The sequence below is a fragment of the Haliaeetus leucocephalus genome, unplaced genomic scaffold, assembly GCF_000737465.1.
Source record: "Haliaeetus leucocephalus isolate CR32 unplaced genomic scaffold, Haliaeetus_leucocephalus-4.0 Scaffold741, whole genome shotgun sequence".
Lineage (NCBI taxonomy): Eukaryota > Metazoa > Chordata > Aves > Accipitriformes > Accipitridae > Haliaeetus > Haliaeetus leucocephalus.
In genome coordinates, this window is record NW_010973177.1 from 2,340,367 (window position 1) to 2,356,204 (window position 15,838).

Sequence of the window (15,838 nt, forward strand, 5' to 3'; positions counted from 1 at the left end):
CATTGGATTACTGGGGGCTGGCACTGCTTTGAGGTATTCAGAGCTCCAGTAATGAGTGCTCTTTCTATAGTCTATAGAAAAGTAAAACTCCCAAGGTTACAAAGGGTGTTTGCCTCCGTAGCGGTAAGGGAACAAGGCATTGAATCACAGCTCAGCACCTTAATTGCAGGACCATTCTGACAATTTTCCCATACTCTTTTCCTTCTTAATTCCTACATCAAACACTAGGATTACCCTAGGGATGAGCAGGGTACAAATGCCCTGACAAAACATCTTACACTGCTCATAAGAGGGTTTATGAACCTCTTGTGAAACTACCTCTCATAGATTTTTGAAAACTACATTTCTCTCTCTATTAGTTTTCTTTCTTAGCCTTGTAAACACATATGGAGTGAGTTAATTTTACACAGTTATTGTCTGTCAGTTATTACTTTATGCGTCATGAGGTTTATTTGGAAAAGAAAATTAGGGTGCTGCTCCTTCAAGCATTAAGCAGATGTTCCATGATAGCAGTGAAAGCAGCTCCCCAGAAATCAATTGAAGTATTTATATGTGGGAGGCTAAACAAACCTGCCTGCATTTGCAGGAATGAGGACCTCTTAGTTAAAAATAATGCATTTATTGGGTAAATGTCCAAGATTTCCAGTTAAGACAGCTGGTCCAGAACTAGTCACACAGATACTGCTTGCTCTGGTGGTTTTTTTTCCCCCACTGACCTCCTTATTAAATGTATACTGGAAAAAGGGCAGCAGATAGACCTAGACACAGAAATAGCAATGTTTTATTGTATTCGTCTGTGTACGTTCAGATATCACCAGCATATGGTGGCTCCCCCTCCACAGCCAACCTTCTCCTCCCCCAGTCTAATTAAAATTGACTGAGAAGGGAGCTATGAATCTTTCTCTTTTTTTTTTGGCATCACATGTTAAAAGGTGACAGCTCTATCATAGCACAGCAGCAAACCTATGCCTGATGCCTGAGTCATGCTACAGTTCTCCAGGCAGAGAGATCTGTTATTATTCTTACACTTTTGAACACATGTGACCACATTGTATAGCACATTGTTGCTCTGATATGTTTAGGAAGGCTGGTATTTTGTTTACGTAATTTTAGAGCTCTTTCCATGTCGAGTTCCTTAGAATGGATTGTAGACCCGTTTCAACTGTTCATATTAATGCCTACCAGTAATTTTTGGATACCTAAAACTTATAAATATTTGCATTTATTTTTTTAATTAATTATTTAAATAACCAAGGAAAGAAAATTTATGCTTTTTTAAAATACCATATTTGGTTCTCCATTCTTTTAAATAACAGTTAATACAGCCTTTATTTTCTTTCTGATAGGAAATAGCAGCAGAAATGGAGCAGACTCCAAATTTTGTCCCGAGATGAGAATCAGACCATATCACTTATGTGCTTTGTGCCTCAGTTTCCTCGTCTGCAAAGTAGAAATACTAACGATAATGGTTTGGAGACACAGCCCATATTAAAGTGATTGCCAAATTTCTATTAATACAGGAGAGGAGACTTGCTTAACTCCAGCTCCGACCAAGTATCCTGAGGGCAGTGGTGAAGAGAGCCCATAGCTTTCCCCCCCAGCTTAGGAAGAGCACAGTACACTGAACAAAGTGCACTCCTCCTCTACTACTAGTTTTGAACTTGATTTTTCCCAGAGCATTTCTAATTTCCTCAATCAGTGCAGGTGAAGTCCATCCAGGAACCCCTTCTCCTCTCCTCATGCCACAACATGCCTGAAGTGTCTGATGGTAAGATTTTTTTCTAGCCTAGTAGTCCTCATTGAAATCACCCCTTGTTTTATGGCAGTGACAAGAGCTTTGGAAATCCCCCTGCCTTTGTACCAGGGAGCCAGACAGCACACGCTTCCTTAAACCTTTGTATTTATAACGAGGACAGAAAAAGCTGTGGGCGCACACCCACGCAAATCACAGAACCTGAGATCTTCACATCTCTCTGCAAACTTCAGCTCCTTCAACAACAAGCTGCACATTCTAATTTTTCATGAACAGCAAGTTTCTGGCCCTGAACTCCAATTGCAGATGTAGAAACAATTGCAACAACAACCAAAAAAAAAAAAAAAAGACAGACCATTGTCTTTTTCATGCAGGCTTATAGCCCTCTACCCAAGCTAAAAAATTATAGGATAAGTGAGTCGTCTTAAATCTAGTACAATTTTCCTCGGGTATTCATTTGCATGAGACTGCAGTAAGAAACCAATGGTATAATTTGACTATTTAGGTTAAATTTTATGTAATGCCTTTAAAATGAAGGAATTTGGGAAAGAAAAATTTTTGAAGGGAAGGGGTGAGAAAACAATGGAAAAAACTGATTAATATTGTCATGAATAAACAGCTTCCTTCAGGGGATAACAAACTGGGTTGATGTACTGTACATACCAGAAGTTGAAAAGATCTGCAGAGCTTGGGAATTCATTTGCTGCATTTTCTAGGGTAATTTTTATTTCCTTCCTCTCCCCCACCCCTAGTCAGGAAAACAAGCTGGTCCACGGGTTTGGGAGCTGAAATACTACCTGCTAAAGTAATTCATGCAGTGATATTTGTTAAATTTTTGATGTGGAGAGGAAAAACTTGCCTTAAATGCCAAGCACATCTCTGCATATTTACATTTACCTTAATCTGTTTCTTCACAGTTAGTCTACCAAAAATCAGTGGCCTGATCCTGTATAACATACAAAACAAGAAAATAGCACACACTAATGCGAAACATTGCAAATTAGTTGGCAAGAACTAAACATGAGGCTCAGTCAGTAGATGATCCTACTTTGGAGACATCAGAACTCCTTCATCAGAGGTCTCGGTGTACAAACTGGTACAGAATCAGGCCCATATAGCTGAATGAAAGCGTTAAGGATAGGATAGCACCTTTAGTTTCTTTGGCTTCTTGGCCTTGTTGTCTTGTTTCTTCCTTGACATATTGTCACTGGCTTTTATTGAGGAGTTCAGGCAATATCAGGCCAGACTTCTTCCTTCTCTGCAATGACAAAACTCATAGGAGTGAAAAATAAAACATTTTCCTGCTTACACTATATTTTTTCTTTCTCTTTTTGTATTTCCCTCTAAGTGGTGAAGAGAGAAGCTTTGAAACGAAACAAACTTCCTCCAAGCCAGGACACTGTAGAAGCTGATATACATCCTTAAGCAGATTAATGAACCACTGGGTCAAATTTTAAGCCTGCCAATAAGGTGGTGACCTTTCCAGGGCCTCCACCTTGCAGTCTTATCCCAGACATGCCTTCTGCAACCAGCTTGTCCTCCTTGTACCTCAAAATTTTTATTCAAACCATTACCCATTAAAGATAAAAATGAAAAGGGAAAATCAAAGTGAAATGGAAATGAAAGATTTATTCTTGTGAAGAGGCTAATGTGATTAGCTTATTGTAAAGAAGAGCTGGTGAAGCCGCAGTTTTGATCTCTCTCTAGCTTGGGAACTGTAGCCATGTTGTACAGCACGCTTTAAGATCTCAATGCTCTGGGCAAGGGGACTGGCCCTTTGAAGTGCTTTTATTTCCTCTCCCTTTCTTTCCTTTTTTTTCTTGGGTGGACAGGAAAACTAGAGAATATATTTAAATAGCCTAGATTTTTTTCACAGTCTTTAACTGAACCCTGGGTAGGCATAGTCCTCGTGGTTTGCAGGACTGTTTGTTTTGAGCTGTTGACTTTGCACTGAATATAGTGATAATAGTCCCTTAAGTCCCAAAGTGTTTTATAGGGTAAAAGGACAAGCCCCATTTCACAAATGGGATATCTGAGGTATGGGGAGGTTAAGAGACCTCTTCATTTACTACAGCAAGTCAGTAATGTTGCTAGGAATATTCACCATGTCTCCAGGCTCCCATCCACTTATTTTGGAAATGAAATACAAAAGTGGAAAGTACACAAAGAAAACAATAGAATCGTAAAACAGCCCTGCCACCACCACCACCTCCATCAGCAGTATGTTAAGCAAAGTACATGTTTTCTTTAGGAGGTGGAGCAACTTCCAGTGGTCCTACTCCATGCAGAATAAAAACATTTTTTTTTTATTGTTCCCTGGAGTGCCGTTCATCATCAGTGTTGCCAAACTTTTCTCTCTGGTTTGCTCAGTGTAATCGCAATGGTTGTTGCTTTAAACTAGATTTGAAGGGCTAAAGTCTGTGCTTTGCCAGGAGGTCTGTGCCTACAGCATTTGCTTGAAGTCAGTGAAATTCTGACAAAGAAAGTTGATAAATGCAGCTTGTTATTAAATAATTAGTCAAGACTTCAGTTATTAGTCAAGAAATCTGCCTTCGTCAAGGTCGGTGCAGGATGGAGTTATAGCATCATGTTCTTCCGTTCATGTACTGTGTGTGGGGGAAAGAAATGAAGGACAGAGACAGCCCATATGACACGAGGCATTTACAAGGCAGGTAGTTTACCTCTGAGCTAGCTTTTGAGCATCCCTTTACAGTCAACAGAGAAAAAGAAATGCTCTTACAGCGTACAATTTATCTCACCACAAGCAGGTACCTAAAATAAGTACCGTGATTGTCTGTACTGTGAACTCCTGTGAGAGCTGTTCAAATGACCAACTCATATGTGGACACCAACACTACCTAAAGTCAAAATCTAGAAAGAAAGTGAATCCTAACCAAAATTCCTTTACCTCCACAACTTTTTTTCCTAGCTTTATTTCTTGGCTTGTTATAAATATTTTCTTTTGCCCGAGTTTATGTAAATTCCATAGATGTCTATAGGTTTGGATGGAGAAACAATCACAAGAAAAGGCTGAGGAGAGGAAATGTATGTGCTGAGAAGGTAGTGGATGAAATTTCCCAAGGAATGATAACCTCCGGTGACTAGAATGGTCTGCAAGAGCTGATAAATTCAGGAACCAAGAGGACTATGGTAAAACTGGAAAATTACTTAGATGAGAAAACAAGCATGTGCAGGTAGGTAGCTCATAGGAGACCACACCACTGAGGGGACATGAAGGTGATGGGAAAGCTGGTAGAGAATGGTGCAGAACAGTGAATAAATCAGATGGGTAATCCACAGGTGGTGTGATATGATGTACCTGTGCCCTTGACCTCTACAAGGCAGAATGCCAGAGGCTATGAGATAATGGACCTTACTTTTAACTCAAATCACATTTTGACACAAAAGGTCCCAAGCGTATGAACTGTTGACACAGAAATCAATAAGGCAGCTTTATGCAGTAGACCTGATGATTGCAAAATCTTATTATTACTAATTCTCAAGGAAAAAAATGACTGATGAAACTTTGCCGTTACTAATTATTTACATGACAGTCATCTCCTAGAGATCCTACACACTGTTCACAGGGGAAGGCCCTGTCCATATGGACAGTAAGAAAGTCTGTACCTTGAAGACCTTATTCAGCCTTATACTAGAACAAGAAATGGGTGCAGAAACCACTTATTCAACAGAAGACTAGAAGCTGTCCTTCTGCACAAACAGTTGAGTGGCTTTTGCTGTTTATTACTGTAAATGAGGTCCCTCTGTTGAAGATAAGAACTTGGTGGTACATGCTTCCTTCTGTATGTTTTATTTTGCTAACACAGTTTTCTCCTTGTTTCTAACAAAGTGCAAAATATTGAAGTCATAGTTTTATAAGGACAAAGTTTCATGCAGAATTTCAGCACCGGGATACAAGGTAAATACACCTTACAGAGCCTCTCTGCAGATTAAAAGTTAAAAATAAGGCTGTAACAGTATATCCTATTGGTGTCGGCAGCTCACTGTTTCCACCATCAACCTCCCTGTTTTATAGGATTTATAAATCAGCTTTGAAAGTTTTCTCCAGGCTGAATTTTGGCATAGAAGGTCACAGCCAAGACTTGGTTTCACTAAAACTCATTAAAAATGGTTTGATGTTTTAAATTACACTGAAGCAAGAGAGGAAAAATTCTATTTCTGTGGCTTTCAGCATTTCCTCCCCTGCGGTCCCATCCAATCTGAATTAAAATGCATCTGAATAACTGTGTTATGGTACCACTTTCTTTTTTTGTGGTGTTGCCATCTAGTCTTTCTGTGGGTAAGAGAGCCCCTTTCTAATCTCCAGAATGTGCAGCTCAGCTGCTGAACACAGTTGGAAAACATTTCTATTTCAGAAGTGGTTTTCCGCTTTGAAAATGTTGTAAAATCTATGGCAACCTAATACCATCTGCGTCCAACTGAAAGCTCATCTAATTCTCTCTGCTGACCTCAGTGGACACTAAAAGAAGCAGCGTAAGAAACAAATGTCACTCATTTGGATAATTTTTTATTTAAATTATGATATGGGTGGCTGGAAGAGGGAATGGCAGATGAAATTAAGCATTGCTAAACACAAAGTAACCCAAGTGGAAAGAAGCAACCATAAATACGCATTCACAGTGAAAGGCTCTACGTTAGTTACTGCTACTCAGAGCAGGGATCTTGGAGGCACTGGATACTGGTGCAGCACTTAGAAGGTGTTTGGAGGCTGTTGCATCCCAAGGTTGGAGTGACTCAGGTTCATGGATTTCCTTTGTCAGAATTAAGGTGAAACGACACCAGGGGAGTTCAAACAACAATCAACATTTATTCAACCAAGCTAACCTTGCCCAAGTATAAGTGAACTTATCAATATGAACCTTGCATTATGTCATTAAGTTTGAAAAGAGAAGGGAGGTGTAGAAAAAGAAGCAGAAAAAGGAACATGAAACTGTGTCAGGAGATCCCTCCCGTTGAGTCCCGAGGTTCAGAGCAGACCCATTTGCTTTCTGGACTCCTTCTCAAAGAGGAGCCCAGGGGCAGCTGGATCCACTTCTAGTCCCAGACTTGGTCAATGGTTTATGTTTAAAAGGATGAGGCGTAGGGACTGTGGAAGAGAAAAAGAGAGAGGAAGAAAGAGAGAAGAAAAGGGTTTCACCAGTCCTGGTTCCAGCATTGGTCCAGCCAGCATAGACACCCAGTTCTGGAGAGCATGCACTGAGAACTTGTCCTCCCTTCTCTTATAGTCGGTGGTCTCGACACGCGCAGTTCACGTTCCCAGGGTTCTCTGGAATTGGTCAGTGAGCTTGGGGGGGTCATTGGGGAGTTGCCTCTCTCTCCTTTCTGACATGACCACTTAAGATAGATAGAAGCACAGTCCCATCCTCCGTGGGGCCCCCTCCTCCAGGCACATACTCTGTGCTTCTTCTCATGGTTGTTTAAGATAAGGAATTGTGGCTTTGGAGAATTGGGTTCCCACTCTCCATAGGGCCCTATTCTCCAGCCACATTGTCCTGTTCACACAACTCCAGTGCTTTTACAGAGGCTGTCTTCTCCACCAAAGTTCTTTAACAAATGTTTGAGACATTGACTGTAATTTGTCAGACCGTCACAGAGGCAGAAGGGATCTTAGGGATTGTTAGGATGGGAATGGAGATCCAAACCACTGCCACAACTCTGTTTAAATCCACATCTCTAGTGTCTCCTGAGAATTATGTTATCTCAGAATGGATAATTCCCCTTAGAAGGAGGGGCAAAAAACCACACAAAGATGGCAAAGATGGCCAGAGGTGTGTAACAACTTCTGCGATAAGGAACAACCCTATAAAATAGTCTCTTTAGCTTGGCAATGACTAGGGTGGACGTGATCAAATATGTAGAAAACAATGAATGACACTGAACAAGTGAGCAGAGAATCATTATTCTTCCTTTCTTGAAATACATGGAATAGGGGACACAATTCAATTATCAGGCAAGCAGTTAAAAACAAACAAAAAGTGAACTACTTTTTCATATGAAAAGTAAATAAATTGCCCCAGAAAGTTGTGGAAATTTGAATGAATGTGCTCAAAAACTGACTAGACTTTTTCAATAAGTATATATCAGTTATGAGCTATTAACTGCAGTGGCAAGTCCTTATACCACTGACTGCCTGAAGGACTTGCCAGGGAAAAGATTTCACTATAAATATCGTCTTAGTTATACGCTTTCCCCAAGGATCTGCCACTGGCCAGTATCAGAGATAAGGAATTAGCTTAGAAGAATTTTGTATGTAGCTCTATACAGCTGGTTTTAAGTTCTTTTCTTATTTTATTTTTGGGTTTATAAATTCCAGCACTGGAAAAATGTGTTTGATTAATTAAGAATTATAGCCTGTGGGAAAGGAAGTCTGTTCCGAAAGTCTTAAAAACACACATAAATCCACCAAGGAATGTTCAGCTTGGAAAGACTATAGAGATGAGGAGGGTCAATTCTGAGCAATAACTGTAATTGGACGCATCCAGTTATTCATTCGCTTAGCCCTCATCCTGCAACTTTGCAGGCAGATTCTACATCCACACCAAAATTTGCAACCGTCCTTGCCATTGGATGGTGGAGATAGTGAATGTAAACAGCTGGTGTATTCCTGTTACAAAGTAAAGCAATATATACATTTATGTCAACTTTGGAAGCAGGATGGGAGCAAAGGTCACACATTTCATAATCAATTATTACTCCCGAAAGACATAACCGGTTTATTTATCAGGTATGACAAGGTACTAAATTGGTTTTGCAAGCTCTTGAGATGTTATCATTCTTAATGCCACATCTCCAAAAATCATGTCATTATGGGGGAATCTCAGTCTGCACTTAAGAAAAAGGAAAGTAAGAATGAGTTTCATCCTTCTTATTGCTGAACAGCTAGAAACGGGGTGCTCAGTCTAGGTTTTCTCAATGAAATCATGAAGTCAGTAAGTCCTTACAGACTCTACCTTGTGAGGCTGTTGGAGATGCTTTCTTTCTCTGCAGAGTGACTAAGCCAGATTTCAGCTAGATCCCTAACTCTCAGGAAGTTGGAGATAGCAGAGATAAAGCCTACCTTAAACTCTAGTTGTTTCCAAAAAAATGCTGCTAAAAATTGGCCAGAAAGGGCAAAAATACACTCAAAATTGCCAGGTAAAATAGGAAGACATAGAGCTTTTTTTTTTTTTAAGGGTTGAAGCTGTTTAGCTTTGTCAAACGTACATAACTAGCTTTGGGAAGACATAGCAGGATAAAGAAAGTCCCTATAAAAGGAGAAGCTCAGAAGTGTTATGAGTTCTGTAAGCATGATAGCTATGACTACAGAGCTTATTATTGCTCTATCATCACGTACACATTAACTTTAGTCAACCCAAAGCTGAAAAGATGACAGGTAAAGAGAATTAGTTGTTTGAGGCAGTTTGCCTGGTTTTCACAATGTGTTACAAAAGATTCTTGTTCCATAGCACAGGCTCCTCAAGAGTTTCTTTATTGGAGCAAAAGCCTTACTGAGACCAGGTTATGAGTTATTTCTTGAGTCCTATCATATGATTTACAACGTCGGGTTATTGTCTTTTCTTAGAGCATTGAACTGTGTAATGTAATGAATTTTTTGAAAAATCTCTGCTTTTACCTGGAAAGGAACCGCTGTTCTCATAGTAACTGAAGAAAAGTCTGAACAGACAACCTTGTAATAACATGAATGTTCAGAGAATAAAGAATATCGAACGTATCTGTTCTAGAAACTTCATGCAGTAGGGGCCAGGCTTTGGGTTTATAATACCTTTAGAAAGCATTTATCTTTCTAAACATTCCTCATTTATTCTTCTAAAATCTTTTTTTAGTAGTTATGATGTATAGCAACAATTTCTGAAGATCTGGATTAAGTGTGGAGTCAAATAAGGGGACATCAAAATTCCTGCTGTGATTCAGGAGGTCTGACTATGTTAAAATGCCCCTCTACAATCTGTCATGCTTGAGAGGACCAAAGTAGATGTACTACATCAACACAGTACTTTATCTGTAAGAAGTTATCACCTGCTTAACTTAATGCACTAAGAGTAGCTGGGTTCATGTATGTAATCTTCAGAGATAGAGAATTTTCATTCTGAAGATTCTGCTTTTTCTTAAAACGAAGAATTGTCTTCAAGAATATCAATTTCCTGTTAAGGTTTGAAGGTTGCTTTTCATTAAAATTTTATTTCCCTTTGAGGAGAAATAGCCACCAAACCCCCTTTAAGATCCCTACTGAAAATTTGTCATATTTTGAAGCTGGTCACCGTAATCAAAACCAGCAGCTGAATACAATCTTAAAATAAAAAAAAGGAGCTGTTTAACACATTTGAAATGCTTTATTCTTCTGACAAATTATATTTTACTTCAGGGGCTTCTTTTTTTCTGGTAAATATCCAGAGAGTATATATAAAACTCAAGAAACCTATTTTTCATCAGAAATTCTCATTAGTTGAAAATTGGTTTAGACCAGTTCTGTGAAACATGTTCCTAAAGATGAACACTTGTACAAGCTTGTTGCCATGTTTCTCATTTAAGAGCACAAACTTGTCTTGGTTTTGAAAAAAAAAAAAAAAAAAAAAAAGCCCTTCAACACATCAGCATTTCTAAACCTCTCTGTGAGATTTTTAGGTAGACATTGTCAGGTATTATGCTGGTTGCATTTAGTCAAAGCATAGTGAAGAGATTTCACATGGTGGTGACAATACCGGTTTAAGTCTATTTGCTTTTGTTCTAAATACTGCTGGGCTTTTTTGCCCTAAACCATAGCAAAGTCAAAGTAATGAATTGCTAGACATGAGCATTTTATGGCCTTTTGTTATCGCAGAGGAGAAAAAAAAATATCTGGCTGTATTGTGTTTAATAGTTGCTGTGCACCCAACCAATAATTATTAAAAGATGCAGTCAAATACCGATATGACCTGAAATGCTTCATTGCATTCTGCTACAGTACTTGCAGCTTGTGCTTTATAAACCATATTCACGAGGATTTAAGTGCTGAACCCAAGTAATATTTGTGTGAGAGTGTTCCCCAAGGAAAACTCAGACACTGCAGTAAGTGATGTTATCAGACAGTTAGCAGCACTATTGATCACACCTAGTCAAGATAAACCACTCTCGCTACACGGTATAAAGGGTTGCCACCTCAAAATTATTCTGCAAGTGGAGGGAATGACTAAGAGTATGACTGGGCGAATGAAGAGTGTGTCACGTAACAGGAAACTAAAATAGCTTCATATCCGCCAAATGATGGCACAGCACTCTACTACTTCATAGTTAAACAGTGGGGTGTGGAAGCAGCTATTTGAGCTGTAACACAAGTTAATGCCTGACACAGGAATTAACAATTTTCATTCTTTATGTTAGTGGAAGGCACCTAAAGGTTTCCCGGTGGAGTTGTGAATCCTGTGAAGTTAATATACATCTATTGAGTCTGTGCTGGTCGAGAGACCTCTAGAAGCTCTCTGTAGACTACCCAGTGCCTGCAGATCATGGGCTGAAAATCACAGTTAATTACCCAAATCTGAATAAATTCAGGAAGGAAATCAAAATGAAGTTTCTAACTGCAGGAAGGCTGTGGTTGTGTGTCAGAGCCTTCCAAGAGAAGAAATGGCAGCATGAATCATAACTGGCTTCCAAGCTTGACTAATTTATGAATGAGATGATAAAAGCCCTAAGAATTTAATTTTAGGACTACTTTATAACTATGTTTTCTTGTATGTGTCCTCGAAATCTTCCTAAGAAAAAAAAAAAAATGATCAACATGGGAAGCCTTTTAAAATTTAGCTGGAATTTTTGAACATTTAGCTGTCCTCCTAGAAATTATTTTTCAGGCTGCTGAGCATTTCCCTGGGGGAAATTTTAGATAAAACTAGAGAATATGTACATGGTCACACATTTAGAGCTGCTTCATGGTTAAGATTTGTGGATATACGGCAGCAAGCCAGAGCTCCTATACTTCCATGTTGAACATATGGACATATGCAATAATTCCGATGATTTTGGAAAGCATCAGTCACCACACAGATTCTGCACGCTTGTATGGACCTACTGGCGTGAGTTCCCCAGTTTTTTCCATACAGATCTTCAGTATATCCAATACCATCGTTTCCATTTCTAGGTAGTGTTTACTAGTTTTATACCCTGAGATATATCAATATAGGCCACAATAGGTCTGCCTTAAATTGTAAACTACTGACTTAAACAAAAGCAAGATATGTTTGGAAGATTAAAAGCAACAGAACTAATGTTCATTGAGAAATCCCCACCTGTTCCATGAGACAGAGTAGCTGAACATGATCTGAATTTAGTATCACTTATATTTTGATGTAAAAACAGTTTATCTTAAATAAACCTGGGTGTGATTTACCTAACCCATTTTATTGCACATGAAAAGCGACTTGAGGATGGCATGGCCAGGGTTACCCTCCCTGGCCATGTCACAACTGTAACTTCTTTTAGAAGTATTAAGAAAAAATGTAAATCTGTTCATGTAGATTTGCAATATGTCTTCAACATTAATTGTTGGAACAATTGCTGAGGGACAATTTAGTTAGACAAGCACATTTTTAACATATGTAATTCATTCTTTCAAGGCCATCCTTCTCCTGACTTGAGCCCTGCTGCATTTTGAAATTCAAAAAGCCTGGGATGAGGTTTTTTGCCTGAATCCTTATTCTATTGAAGGCAATAGCAAAAGTCTACTCACTTCAAGGGGAAAAAGATCTGGCACTAGTGAAGAAGCTTGGCTAAAGCTCCTTTGCCTGAAAATCACTTGCCTGGGATGTGATCCCTGTTTTGCAGACAGTTTGGGTCACCTCTCAAGGATCTGCCTGCTTAGGTACAATGCACAAACTTTGTACTTAAGTTATTGTGGCTAAATTGTTGATGATGACAGTTAAGCTAAACTCCTGTTTTACAGAGCTAACTTATCTTATTCTTTTACTGACTAAGCTGGAGTTGAGGGAAACAGAAATGTCACACGAGGCCTGAGCTCCTGGAAAACATTTGTTACCTTTGAGGCAGATTGGTGCAATGCAGTGCATTGACTCACTTTTAATATTGAGCCAGAAAGGGCGACTCATGTTTTTTAAATATCGTATGTTCCTGTTTAGCCTCTAGGATATATTTCTGCTTCACCAGAGTCAGGTAATTCAGACAACTGCTTCTTCTTCCCTTTTTCCACCTACCCTAAGCAGCAGGTAAAAAGGTTTTTCTTCAGATTAAAGGGTCTTCCTTCATCATCATGACATTAACACTAGGAGGAAGGTGCTTCCTTGCAAAATATCCTATAAAATGGTGCTTAAAGCCTGACTGTGGAAAGACACAGCTTTTTATTTCCTTGGACTGAGGTGGAAATTAAAGTTATGTTAGCTGTCTCCTGGGGTATTGATCTAAACACTGATGCCGTTTGGAGGCTGCTGATGTGCACTTTTTGCATAGATGACCTTAGTGATAAGTGTACTCAAACCTTGCAGCCAGCAAAGCTTGCTTGATTCCCATGGACAGGAGCTGTGACTTTGTAACCTGCTGGCTAGGACATTTAGGTAGGGATAAGGAAAGCAGGTTTGTTCCCTCTGATCTCCTCCTGCTTTTCCTTTCTGTTTCTTTAACCCAATAATTATCTAAGGTAAAGTATGTAATCAGTTGTTGGAGAAAACAGTGACTCAAGCGACTGAAATTGTATCCTGCTCTTTAGGTCTAAATTACAATAATGCACAGCTCTGTAGGTGCAGCTCTTGGAGGCGTGTTCTCAGCCATGCAAGAGACAGGTTGAAATGCAGACAAAACACCTCCTGTTGATATATCTTCTTGGCTTGTCATGTTAATGCCATGACTCTCAATTAGGACGCTAGTGCTCCCCCAGAGCTCATGTCGCTGCATAGGTGCTTTGCTCTGCTGTGTGATATTTACTCCCTGAGACGGTTATCTGACTTTAAACAGTAGCCAGTGCTGATGGTTGCAGTGCCAAAATCCTCTTGTAATTCAGTGACAACTCGCTAATGGGAAAGTATTTTTTCATTCCCATGAAATCTTGTGAGGCTGATGGCATCCTGTGAGAAACTGGCCAAATTAGGGCAGGTTGGTCAGGGTCTTGCCTAGTTGAATTTTGAATATCTTCAGGAAAATTACTCCACCTCTCTGGGCCCCTGTGCCAATGCTTGTCAACCTTCATGGTGGGAAAAGTGTCCTTCTATCTAAGTAGATAAAAACTTATGCCTGTTGCCTTTTGCCCTTGGACTGTGCACACTTGAGAAGAATCTGGCTCTGTCTAACCTAAATCCTCCCACTATGTAGTTGTGGACATTAACATCTACCCTAAGACTTTTCTTCTGAAAGCTGAGCAAATCCAATTCCCTCATTCTCTCCTTGACTATTATATATGATATGTGCTCACCTGACTATGGGATGCCACATGAATATATAAAAGGAGAGGGACTGATGGAAGGGCTCTAAACAGGTGGACTTGTCCCTCCCTCTTTCCCTAGACCAGGACAACTATTTCTGTACTATTTCTGACAGATTTTGTCTACCTTGTTCTAAAAAAGTATCCTACAGTGACGCTTTCACTGTCTCCCTAAATGCTGGTGTCCTACGATCGCTCTTGTCTCAGCCTCCTCTTCCTTCAGCTTAACAGTTCAGTCAACAGCTTGATCACTCTCAGTTCTGCTTTCTGGATTCCCTCCAGCCGGACCATATTTTTCTTCAGCTGTGGTGTCCATAACTGGACACAATGTTCAGTGGAGCTGAAAGGCCTGTTTATGCTTCCCAGAGGGTGTTTGTCTTTGCAAGTGCCTTTCTCATTTCCAAGTCCTTCACTAATCCTAGGGTTCCAGCCAACAGGCAAAGAGTTTTCTTAGGAAACAGCAGGATGCAAATGTGTGACAAATCCTTGCTTTGGATAAAGGCAAATGTGTATCTCAAGGTTTTGAAGTTTTCAATGAATAGGGATGTCCAGGACAACTGTACAGAGGGGTCACTTAACCTGGTATGAATCAGACTAGACTCCCCTATCCACTCATCCACTGCAAACCTGGCTCTATCTCTGCCCACTCTCTTCTGGGACGTACAAGGACATGTTACCCTGCCTTTATGTAAGGAGATTTAACGTGCTGAGGTGTGAAATGCGAGGCTGCCACTCAGGGATTGGCTCATCATATCGGAAGATTGTAAGGTTATATTTGTACTGATAACTTTAGGAGCTGTTGGAGGATTTGGTTTGGAACACTTCCTCATGGTCGACAGTGGCCTGGTAGAGGTTTACGAATGTTTCTCTAGCCATCCTCAGCTCTTTTTTCACTTGGTTGTTTATTTGCCATTCACAGTAGTAAAGTTTTATTGAAATCATAAGCTCTGACCAGAGTTCAGTCTTACACGCTAAAAAAAATACTATAGTTAGTCATGATTTTAAGAGTTAATGCCTAAAAAGAGGAAAAAAGATAGATTAAAAAAACCCCAACAACAAAAAAGAGGGGTTTAGAGAGAAAATAATAGTCTTTTATGGGGTTTTCCTTGAATTTTCCTGCAATATTTGAAATACAGTCTCTTTGTGACAGATACTTATCTTGCATCTCTAGTGTGTATAGTAGGCTGCAGGCTCTAAGCTGAATCGTGTCTAATAGTTTCAATTTCTTTATAGGATATGTGTGCTCACAACTGATGCAATCAAAGACAGTTCATGGGAGGCAAACGCTTGTTCACAGATAAAATTTCTTAACTTTACATGACCAAGATTTATCAGCAATCCTGGCTAACCGTGGAGGTCCCAGTTGACTGGAAGTTAGCAAATGTGACACCCATCTACAAGAAGGGCCAGAAGGAGGATCGGGGGAACTACAGGCCTGTCAGTCTGACCTTGGTGCTGGGGAAGGACTTGGAGCAGATGATCCTGAGTGCCATCACACGGCACGTACAGGACAACCAGGCGATCAGGGCCAGTCAGCATGGGTTTATGAAAGGCAGGTCCTGCTTGACTAACCTGATCTCCTATGTCAAGGTGACCTGCTTAGTGGATGAGGGAAAGGCTGTGGATGTTGTCTACCTAGACTTTAGTAAAGCCTTTGACACTGTTTC